Consider the following 11,700-nt stretch of genomic DNA (forward strand, 5'->3'; position numbering starts at 1 on the left):
CTCTAAATTTTGGCAGGGGTACCTCGGCCCACCCCTTAAATTTTGGAAAGTGCCAAATCTAAAAATTTGGTATGGTAACATAGAACCATAGTATGTACCACTATAAATTTGGGTGGCTCACCTCGTTCCCTTTCATGAGTACAAAATTGCCAAATTTTAGTACAACCACGTGTTTGATTTTTTGGCCCAATTTACCCCCTTTGGTGAGGTCCTATTACCTTATATGGTTATGTATATTGGTCCATTCCCTATCATAAGACATGAGTATATAAATGCACCCCTTGAAAATTTTGGGAGGGGTGCTTTGGCCCACCCCTTCAATTTTAGAAATTGCCCAATTTAAACATTTGGTATAATAGTATAGAACCCTAGTATGTATCACTATAAATTTAGGTGGTCCACTTAGTTCCCTTTAGGGGTACAAAATTGCCAAATTTTAGTACAACCACGTGTTTGGTTTTTTGGCCCAATTTTTCCCCTTGGATGAGGTCCTATTACCTTATATGGCTATATGGTTATGTATAGGGGTCCATTCATGGGTAAAGAACTACCAAAAATCAAATTTCGGAGGTTATTGAACCCTTTGATAAGTATTTAGCACGTTATATGGGTATCTACAGAGGTTTATTACCTTTATATGTTTGTTCGTTCTAAATTTGGGAATTATCAAATAACAAAATTCGGTAAACGTTTTCTAGGACCCATTATAAATGTTGATGTTCCTCTTAATGCCAAATATTCAAAATTTTTTAAGGTTATGGACCTATTTTTTTAATACGGATTTATTATTGAATGAGTACAGGATTTATTACTTTTTTCATAAGACACAGGTGTATTTGTGTACCAATCTTAAATTTTGGGAGGGGCACATTTCTTATTGTTAAATAAATAATTGGTAATTGTTCTTAAAATTGGATGGTATCTCATTCATTGGGTAAATCATTGTCACACGTGATCAGTTATTGACCTATGATGGGATGAGGAGTCCAAGACATTGGTACATTGAAACTTTGTAGGATAATTTGAGAATTGTCAAATGCAATTGCGTCATTGGTTTTGATTATTCTAGCCTATGGACCAAATATAAACGTAAGCAATACGATGTACCACGTGATTGACCTTGATGAGGTAGTGTAGAAGGATTCATTTCCTTTGTTGTGGTACTTCTTAAGTTTGAGTACACACTTCTAGAAAACAGTTGGTTCTACTAAGGTAAACAATTGACGGACATTGTTGACCTTATTGAACATATAATGATATGATTAATTCTAAGACTTAGGTATATCGAGAGAAGTATTCTTTAAATTTAGGAATTTTCATAAACAGAATTTTATCATAAGGCGCGAAATTTGAAACAATACATTGAACTTCAGTTACAGCTCATAATCTAAGATCATTGGTGGTGGTTGATTTGACCTTGAGCTTTAGAAATCTGATAGCTAACCTTATTGAATCTTATGGCTCATAGTCTTAAGGGAATACATGCTACAACACCGAAATTTAGTCACAAGGTGATGTAATCTGACACTGGCAAAGTTATTGTTGATGCAATTTGATTGGCTGATCACTATCTTTCGTGCAATCTGATTGGCTGATCAGTATCTTTCATGCAATCTGATTGGTTGACGAATTTCAAATCTTTGCTGCATTCAGTTTTAAGTTTTGTTTAACATTTAAAAATCTTGGTTTCGTTCAACATTCTGCACTTATTGATAAAAATGATCAAAACCGTTTATTTGTTAATCGAATAGTTAAAAACCGGATAATATTTGACGGTTAACCGTGAAACGTGAAATTATTTTATTTGAAGTTTTTGGTTCGAAATTTTTTCGTTTGGAGCTTTTTGTTTGAAAATTCTTTTCAAATTTTTGTTTGAATTTTTGTTTCAGAATTTTTTGACAACTTTTGTTTCAAAATTTTGTTTAAATTTTTGTTTGAAAATTTTTGTTTGAAATTTTTGTTTGTAAATTTTTGGTTCCAAATTTTTGTTTGAATTTTTTTTGAAAATTTTTTGTAAAACTTTTTTCAAAATTTTTGATTTTCGTTTGAAAATTTTTGTTTGAAATTTTTCGTCTTAAATTTTTTTGTAATTTTTTAAATTTTTTTGTTTGATAATTTTTGTTTGAAAATTTTTTGTTTGAATTTTTTAAGATTGTGCTCTCATTAGTAAAGAACCGGAACTGTTTAGAACAAAAACTTCTGGCAACAATGTTTTATTTCATGATGCAATAGTACACGTCAAAACATGGGGTTGTACTTGAAATGAAAAACACAAATCATTGAAATGGATCATTTTATTACACTGCCCATACATCCATACCAGATATAGGATCTGGATATTGTCGATATAATGTATTTTGAACTTCTTGCACTAGTTTGTCTTTAGCATATATTTTTATTTCCTATTGAAGTCTTTTAAGATCTATTACAATGTCAATTGGTGGAAACTCAATGTCCATTTGATCACAAATAAACTGTTTATCAATACAGGTATGCACCCACGAACGATGTTGACAACCATCACAACATCTAGATACATGTTGTACAATATGCATAACACATTTCTGAAAATAGTACTTTTTCAGGAATATACTTGTTTTGTTGCACACTTCTACTGCATGTTTTACACACTGGAATACATTGATGAATTTGTTCCATTCCGTTTACGTTAGAAACACCATGTTGCGAGGGACATGCAATGCGAGGGACTCTTTTTACGTAACAGCACCATCTTCTCTTCGAGGACTGTACGCAGCACCACTTCATGATTTGAGCCTAATGATTTGACTATGGTCACATTTAGCTCATCATGAAAATAATAATTAATTTGGTCGATTCGTTCCATTCTTCACATGTCAGTTGTACACAAATTGTTCTGCTTTGCCCAATCGAATCACAGGTTCAAACATTGTAGCACTGATACCAATCATCACATGTTTTGTTTATCGGATAATAGCTTGCGAAGAGGATTTCTTTATCGTTAGAAGTACACATCTTTCCTCCTGAAACGCACTTGCTCTAATGATTTCATGGGCTGACACGAAATTTGCTGATTTCATAGTTATTGGCGACGTCATTGGAAAGGAATGTGCTGACGTTTGAATTCATGATTTCATCACATTTGCGGACGTCATGCTGACCAACCAAATTCATAGATCGCATTCTGCGATTAAAGATTTCAGCATACAGCTACGTCTGACGTCGAATGTGCTGACGTTTGAATTCATGATTTCATCACAATTGCAGACGAAACCAAATTCACTGATCCGGCTGTGTACTAAATTCAAATTGATGACTTCGACCCAAGAATCCTTTGTAACATAAAGATACAGAACCAGTATTTAAGAAACGTAACAGTTCTTCTTGTTTTGATGCTTCCATGGGTAAATATTTTGCTGATAAAATTATATTCTTATCATTTTCAAGCTTCACTACGATTCTTAATTCAAATCCCTTAATCTTTGTAGGGATTATTTGGCTAGCTAAGATTCTATAAGGTACATTTTGTTGTAAATCAGTAATCTTGGTAAATGATTTCATCACATCACGTGTGTTTAGAAACTGCAGACAAGTAGCCGCGATGACGTTATCATGAATACTAACTCGAACGATACTTATATATGATGCAAAACTGATGACGTTGCATTATCATATTTTGAGTGTACTATTCCATCACGATAAACAGTGTTGCCAGATGTTTATGTTCTAAACAGTTCCGGTTCTTTATCAATGAGTGCACAAACTTAAAAAATGTCAAACCAAAATTTCCCAAACCAAAACTAATAAAAAGTTTACAAACAAAAATTTCGAAACGAAAAATTTCAAACAAAAAATTTCATACGAAAAAATTTCAAACAAAATTTTCAAGCAAAATTTTGAAACGAAAAAAATTTTCAAACAAAAATTTTAAAACAAAATCATCAAACAAAAAAATTCAAACGAAAAAATTCAAACAAAATTTGAAAACAAAAAGTTTCAAACAATTTTTCAAACAAATTTTAAACAAACAATTTGGAAACGAAAAAATTTCAATCAAAAAATTTTAAAACAAAAATTTCAAACTAAAAATTTTGAAACGAAAAAATCAAACAAATATTTCAAACTAAAAATTTTGAAACGAAAAAGATTCAAACAAAAATTTCAAACAAATTTTGAAAAAAAAATTTAAAAAATCAAAAAATTCCAAAGTAAAAATTTTCCAACTAAAAATTTTACGTTTTACGGTTAATCATCAAACTTTATCCGGTTTTTAACTATTCGGTTAACAAATAAACGGTATTGATCATATTTATCAATAAGTGCAAAATGTTGAACCAAACCAAGATTTTTAAATGTTAAACAAAACTTAAAACTGAATGCAGCAAAGATTTGAAATTCATCAACCAATCAGATTACACAAAGATAGTGATCAGCCAATCAGCTTGCACGAAAGATAGTGATCCACGAATCAAATTGCATCAACAATAACTTTGCCAGTGTCAGATTACATCACCTTGTGACTAAATTTCAGTGTTGTAGCATGTATTGCCTTTAACTATGAGTCATAAGGTGCAATAAGCTTAGCCATCAGATTTCTAAAGCTCAAGATCAAATCAACCACCACCAATGATCTTAGACTATGAGCTGTGATTAAAGTTCAATGTATTGTTTCAAATTTCGCGTCTTATGTTAAAGTACTGTTTATCACAATTCCCAAATTTAAAGAATACTTCTCTCGATATACCTAAGTCTTAGAGTTAATCATATCATTATATGTTCAATAAGATCCATAATGTCCGTCAATTGTTTATCTTAGTAGAACCAACTGTTTTCTAGAAGTGTGTACTCAAACTTAAGAAGTACCACAACAAATGAAATGAATCCTTCTACACTACCTCATCAAGGTCAATCACATGGTACATCATATTGCTTACGTTTATATTTGGCGAGAATAATCAAAACTAATGACGTAATTTTATTTTGACAATTCTCAAATTATCCTACAAAGTTTCAATGTAACAATGTCCTGGACTCCTAATCCCATCATAGGTCAATAACTGACCACGTGATCATACTAATATTTGGCAATGGTTTACCGAAAGATTGAGATACCATCCAATTTTAAGAACAATTACCAATCATTGATTTAACAATAAGAAATGTACCCCTCTCAAAATTTAATATTGGTACACAAATACACCTGTGTCTTATGATCAATAACCTTTAAAATCTGAATAGTTGGCTATAAGAGGGGCACCAACTTGTTACTTGATAATTCCCAAATTTAAGGAATGGTTCTATGTACCCCAACAAAATTTAAAAGGGAACATAAAAATATAAAGGTAATAAACCTCTATACACAATTCGTCCTTATCAAAGGGAATAATCACTTGCGAAATTTACATTTTTTGACAATTTTTTTACCCATGAAAGGAAACAAAATGGACCACCCAAATTTATACTAATACATATTAGGGTCCTATAGTACTATATTAAATGTTTAAATTTGGCAATTTCCAAAATTTAAGGTAGAAGCCAATGTACTACTTCAAATTTTTCAACGGGTTCACCAATGTATCTATATCTTAAGAAATAAAATAGAACTCTATAAATCCCCATATAATCATATAAGGTAATAAGACCTCATCAAATGAAATAAAATGGGGTCCTCCGAAATTTGATTTTTTGGTAGTTCTTTACCAGGGAAAGGGAACGAGGTGGACCATCCAAATTTATAATAGCACATGTTGAGGTCCTGTAATATGATAACAAATGCTTATATTAAACAACTTCTAAAATTGAGTGGATCAGCCAAGGTACCCTCTCCCAAATTTTTAAAGGGGTGTAACAATGTACCCATGTCTTATAATAGGAAATTAAGCCCCTATACATGATTATATAACTATATAAGGTAATAGGACCTCATTAAAAGGGATGAATTGAGCCTAAAGTCAAACAAATGGTACAACATATTGCTTGTCTATATTTTGGCAATTTTTTATCCACGAAAGGGAACTAGGTGGACCACCCAAATTTATCAGGATACATGTTGATACCATGTACTATGATACCGAATGCTTAAGTTGGAAAATTTCCAAATTTGAAGGGGTAGGCCAAGGTACCCCTACCAAAAAATTTAAAGGGGTGCATCATTGTACCCATGACTTATGATAGGAAATTGACTCCCTATACATGACCATATAACCATATAAGATAATAGAATCTCATCAAAGGGCATAAATTGGTCCAAAACCAAACATGTGATTGTACTAAAATTTGGCAATTTTGTACCCCTAAAGGGAACGAGGTGGACCACCCAAATTTATAGTGATACATACTAGGGTTCTATACTATTATACCAAATGTTTAAATTGGGCAATTTCTAAAATTGAAGGGGTGGGCCAAGATATCCCTTCCAAAAATTTCAAGGGGTGCATTAATATACCCATGTCTTATGATAGGGAATGGACCAATATACATAACCATATAACCATATAAGGTAATAGGACCTCACCAAAGGGAATAAATTGGGACAAAAAACCAAACACGTGGTTGTACTAAAATTTGGCAATTTTGTACCCATGAAAGGGAACGAGGTGGACCACCCAAATTTATAGTGGTACATACTATGGTCCAAGTTAAAATACCAAATTCTTAGATTTGGCAATTTCCAAAATTTAAGGATGGTGGTCCTATGTACCCCTGCTAAAATTTAGAGGGGGTGGTCCTAAATACCCCTAGGTCATTGACCCCGGGCCAAGGTCATTGACCTTTGACCTATGACGTCATAAAAATTTTGCTGACTCAACTAGATATATTGAGGCCCCTACTATTTGCATTAAGAAGCACAAGCTATGCACTAACGACTGACACTAATGTTATCGTTAGTGCGTCAAGTGGGGGCCAAGTTCACACACCTTAAGTGTTTATGTTTAGGGTTTAATTAAGAATAACATTCCTGAAACAATTAGGTTGAGCTAATTATTATAGAGCTAATAGTAGCGCTTGATATTTTGAAAAGTTAAAGATGCAATAACCTTAGGCTTTTGTGTCACTTTTTTGGGACAATTATTGTAAAAGTTAATAAATATTAACTTAGCTCTACCCGAGTTATTGACTAATAACTCACAAATATAATAACACTATCCTTAGAGCTTAGTATTCTGAAGTGCACTGACAATGGAGTTTGCTGCACATTTGTAACACAATAAGAATATAAGTGTGTGATAGCTGAATTTGTCAAAAAGCCCGAGTTACTCACTAATGACTAATAAACAATGATAGTACTATTAGTGCTTGCTGTTTCTCGAAGCACTCAAGATGCAATAAAGGGTCTTTCCTAGTAAGATAGTAAAATCGGTCCTTGATCCAAATTGGGTCGCTATTGGCCAAAAAGGTAACCCTTACCTAAAACTACCCCCAAAAATTTTGACCCCTCCTCCCCTTTCCGGATTATCGTATCATACATCATCATCATCATAGGTATTCTGCCTTTATTGGCAGGTCACTTGCCGCAGCTGAGAAGCTTCCATGCTCCACGATCCTCCGCTAACCTCTTCGTCTTCGCGTATGATCTTTCTGTTTAATATCATCCATTAATTGTAGTCTCTTTCGCCCCCTCCCTCTCTTTCCCGCCACCATACCCTCTAGGACGTCCCTCATGATACAATCTCTTCTTAGGCAATGTCCCAACCAGTTTCTCTTCCTCTTCCTAATAATATCTAAAAGTGTTCTTTTCTCACCCACCATTTCTAACACTCTCTCATTCGTATCATACATATTCAAAATTAAATATTTTTTAATTTTGGTGGGAGTGGCCAACATTTTTGAAAGTTTCACAAATTGTAGATACTATGTAGATCCAAATGTGCATTTTTTTCCGAAACTATCGGTGCGTATTTTCTTTCTTTATTTTTTATTTTTTATTTATTTATTTTTTTTTTTTTTTGCGTATTGAAAATTTAAAAAAAAAGATGAAAAAATTTTGGGGAAGACACGTTCCTGATTTTTTGGTTAAAAATTTGTTATACCCTTGGGTACTACATATATTTTTTTTCAGGGCCTGAAAGTGGTGGCAACATTGTCAAAAAGAAATAAAACTGAAACCGAACGTGTTTTTCGCACAGTTATTACACCATTTTAGGGTACTCAAGGTGAGGGTCCCCTTCAAACAATTCTTTGCTAAAGTTACAATTTTCCTTTCTCTTGTGTCCCTTCCGCTTCTGTCGTTTTTCGGGTGATTCGATTGTGCCCATTTCGAAACAGAAACCCCAAGTATATCTCCGCAACAGTGCTTCCACTTCAACCGATTCTTGCACAACGAAGCTACACAGCTCGTAATTGAGCGCTGCCGGTAGAGAGCGCCACTGTGTGCGGCCACTGAAGCAAGCACTGATAGATACGAAAAACTGACGCAATGTAAGTGCAACTTTGCAAGAGTCGCACGAAATTCAAGCACTATTGCGGAGATATATTTGGTGTTTCTATTTCGAAATGGACACAATCGAAGCATCCAAAAAATGACAGAAGCAGAAGGGACGCAAGAGAAAAGAAAATTGTCAACTTTGGCAAAGAATTGAATAGGCCCTAACCTTGAGGGTCCTTAAATGATGAGCATTTACCATTGACTAAAGAGGCACAAACCATTGACGTTTACCCCATATTTGTGTGATATTTATTGTAATATTCTGTAAATTTACGTTTGCAACCGCGTGAGTTATTCATTAATAACTCCTAAACTATGATAGCACTAACGTTACTACTTGGTGTTTCTGGTAGCACTAACGATGCACTAACGTTTGACGTTTATCCCACTTTTGTGTGTCAATTTTTTAAAAATTCGATAATTTAAATTTTGCCCAGCGGAAGTTATTCACTAATAACTCATAAACTATGATAACACTAGCGTTTGTTCTTAGTGTTTTCTGGAGCACTAACAATGCACTAACCGCTGGTGTTTATCTCTTTTCTGTCTGACAATTAGTGTAAAATTGTGTAAAAATTTAATCTAAAGTTAGCCCCGCTCGAGTTATTCATTATTAACTCTTAAGCTACGATAGCACTAACGCCAATGTTTGGTGCACTAATGTTCAGTAACGAAGCACCAACCATGTGGAAAGTTTGAGTAGCATTTGATATGTGGGCGGGGCTAGCCCCGTGAGTTATTCATTAATAACTCCTAAACTATGATACCACTAACGTTAGTACATGGCGTTTCTGGAAGCACTAACGATGCACTAATGTTTGACGTTAATCCCACTTTTGTGTGCCAATTTCTTAAAAATTCGATAAATTTAAATTTTGCCCTGCGCAAGTTATTCACTAATAACTCATGAACTATGACAACACTAGCGTTTGATCTTAGTATTCTGTGGAGCACTAACAATGCACTAACCGCTGGTGTTTATCTCATTTTTGTCTGACAATTAGTGTAAAATTGTGTAAAAATTGAAAAATCTAAGGTCACCTCCGCGCGAATTATTCTTTAATAACTCTCAAACTACGATAGCACTAGCCCTAATGTTTAGTGCGGTAATGTGCACTAACGAAGCGCTAACCATGTGGAAAGTTTGAGTAGCAGTTGAAATATGGGCGGGGCTAGCCGCGTGAGTTATTCACTAATAACTCCTAAACTATGATAGCACTAACGTTAGTAGTTGGTGTTTCTGGAAACACTAACGATGAACTAACGTTTGACGTTTATCCCACTTGTGTGTCAATTTTTTAAAAAATCGATAAATTTAAATTTTGCCCTGCGGAAATTATTCACTAATAGCTCATAAACTATGATAACACTAGCGTTTGTTCTTAGTGTTTTCTGGAGCACTAACAATGCACTAACCGCGGGTGTTTATCTCTATTCTGTCTGACAATTAGTGTAAAATTGTGTTAAAATTGAAAAATCTAAAGTTAGCCCCGCCCGAGTTATTCGCCAATAACTTTTTAATTATGATAGCACTAACGTCAATGTTTAGTGCACTAATGTGCACTAACGAAGCACTAACCATGTGGAAAGTTTGAGTAGCATTTGACGTTTATCCCACTAAGGTTTGACGTTTATCCCACTAGCATTTGAAATGTGATCGGGGCTAGCCCCGTGAGTTATTCATTAATAACTCCTAAACTATGACACTACTAACGTTAGTACTTGGTGTTTGTGGAGGCACTAACGATGCATTAACGTTCGACGTTTATCCCACTTTTGAGTGTCAATTTTTTAAAAAATCCATAAATTTAAATTTTACCCTACGGAAGTTATTCATTAATAACTCATAAGCTATGATGGCACTAACATTAGTACTTGGTGTTTCTGGAAGCACGAACGATGCACTTACCGCTGGTGTTTATCTCATTTCTGCCTGACAATTAGTGCAAAATTGTGTAAAAAATGAAAAATCTAAAGTTAGCCCCGCCCGAGTTATTTACCAATAACTCCTTTATTATGATAGCACTAACGTCAATGTTTAGTGCACTAATGTGCACTAACGAAGCACTTACCATGTGGAAAGTTTGAGTAGCATTTGAAACGTGGGCGGGGCTAGCCGCGTGAGTTATTCATTAATAACTCCTAAACTATGATAGCACTAACGTTAGTTCTTGGTGTTTCTGGAAGCACTAACGATGCACTAACGTTTGACGTTTATCCCACTTTTGTGTGTCAATTTTTTAAAAATTCGATAAATTTAAATTTTGCCCAGCGGAAGTTATTCACTAATAACTCATAAACTATGATAACACTAGCGTTTGTTCTTAGTGTTTTCTGGAGCACTAACAATGCCCTAACCGCTGGTGTTTATCTCATTTCTGTCTGACAATTAGTGTAAAATTGTGTAAAAATTTAAAAATCTAAAGTTAGCCCCGCCCGAGTTATTCGCCAATAACTCCTTAATTATGATAGCACTAACGTCAATGTTTAGTGCACTAATGTGCACTAACGAATCACTAACCATGTGGAAAGTTTGAGTAGCATTTGAAATGTGGGCAGGGTAGCCGCGTGAGTTATTCATTAATAACTCCTAAACTATGATAGCACTAACGTAAGTTCTTGGTGTTTCTCGAAGCACTAACGATGGACTAACGTTTGACGTTTATCCCACTAGCATTTGAAATGTGGGCGGGGCTAGCCCGTGAGTTATTCACTAATGACTCCTAAACTATGATAGCTCTAACGTTAGTACTTGGTGTTTCTGGAAGCACTAACGATGCACTAACGTTTGACGTTTATCCCACTTTTGTGTGTCAATTTTTTAAAAATTCGATAAATTTAAATTTTGCCCAGCGGAAGTTATTCACTAATAACTCATAAACTATGATAACACTAGCGTTTGTTCTTAGTGTTTTCTGGAGCACTAACAATGCACTAACCGCTGGTGTTTATCTCATTTCATTCTGACAATTAGTGTAAAATTGTGTAAAAATTTAAAAATCTAAAGTTAGCCCCGCCCGATTTATTCGCCAATAACTCCTTAATTATGAAAGCACTAACGTCAATATTTAGTGCACTAATGTGCACTAACGAAGCACTAACAATGTGCAAAGTTTGAGTAGCAGTTGAAATGTGGGCGGGGCTAGCCGCGTGAGTTATTTATTATTAACTCCTAAATTATGATAGCACTAACCTTAGTTCTTGATGTTTCTGGAAGCACTAACGATGCACTAACGTTTGACGTTTATCCCACTGGTATTTGAAATATGGGCGGGGCTAGTTCCGTGAGTTATTCA

This window comes from Thermobia domestica, chromosome 11 (genome assembly GCF_964235325.1).
Source record: "Thermobia domestica chromosome 11, izTheDome1.hap1.1, whole genome shotgun sequence".
Taxonomy (NCBI): Eukaryota; Metazoa; Arthropoda; class Insecta; order Zygentoma; family Lepismatidae; genus Thermobia; species Thermobia domestica.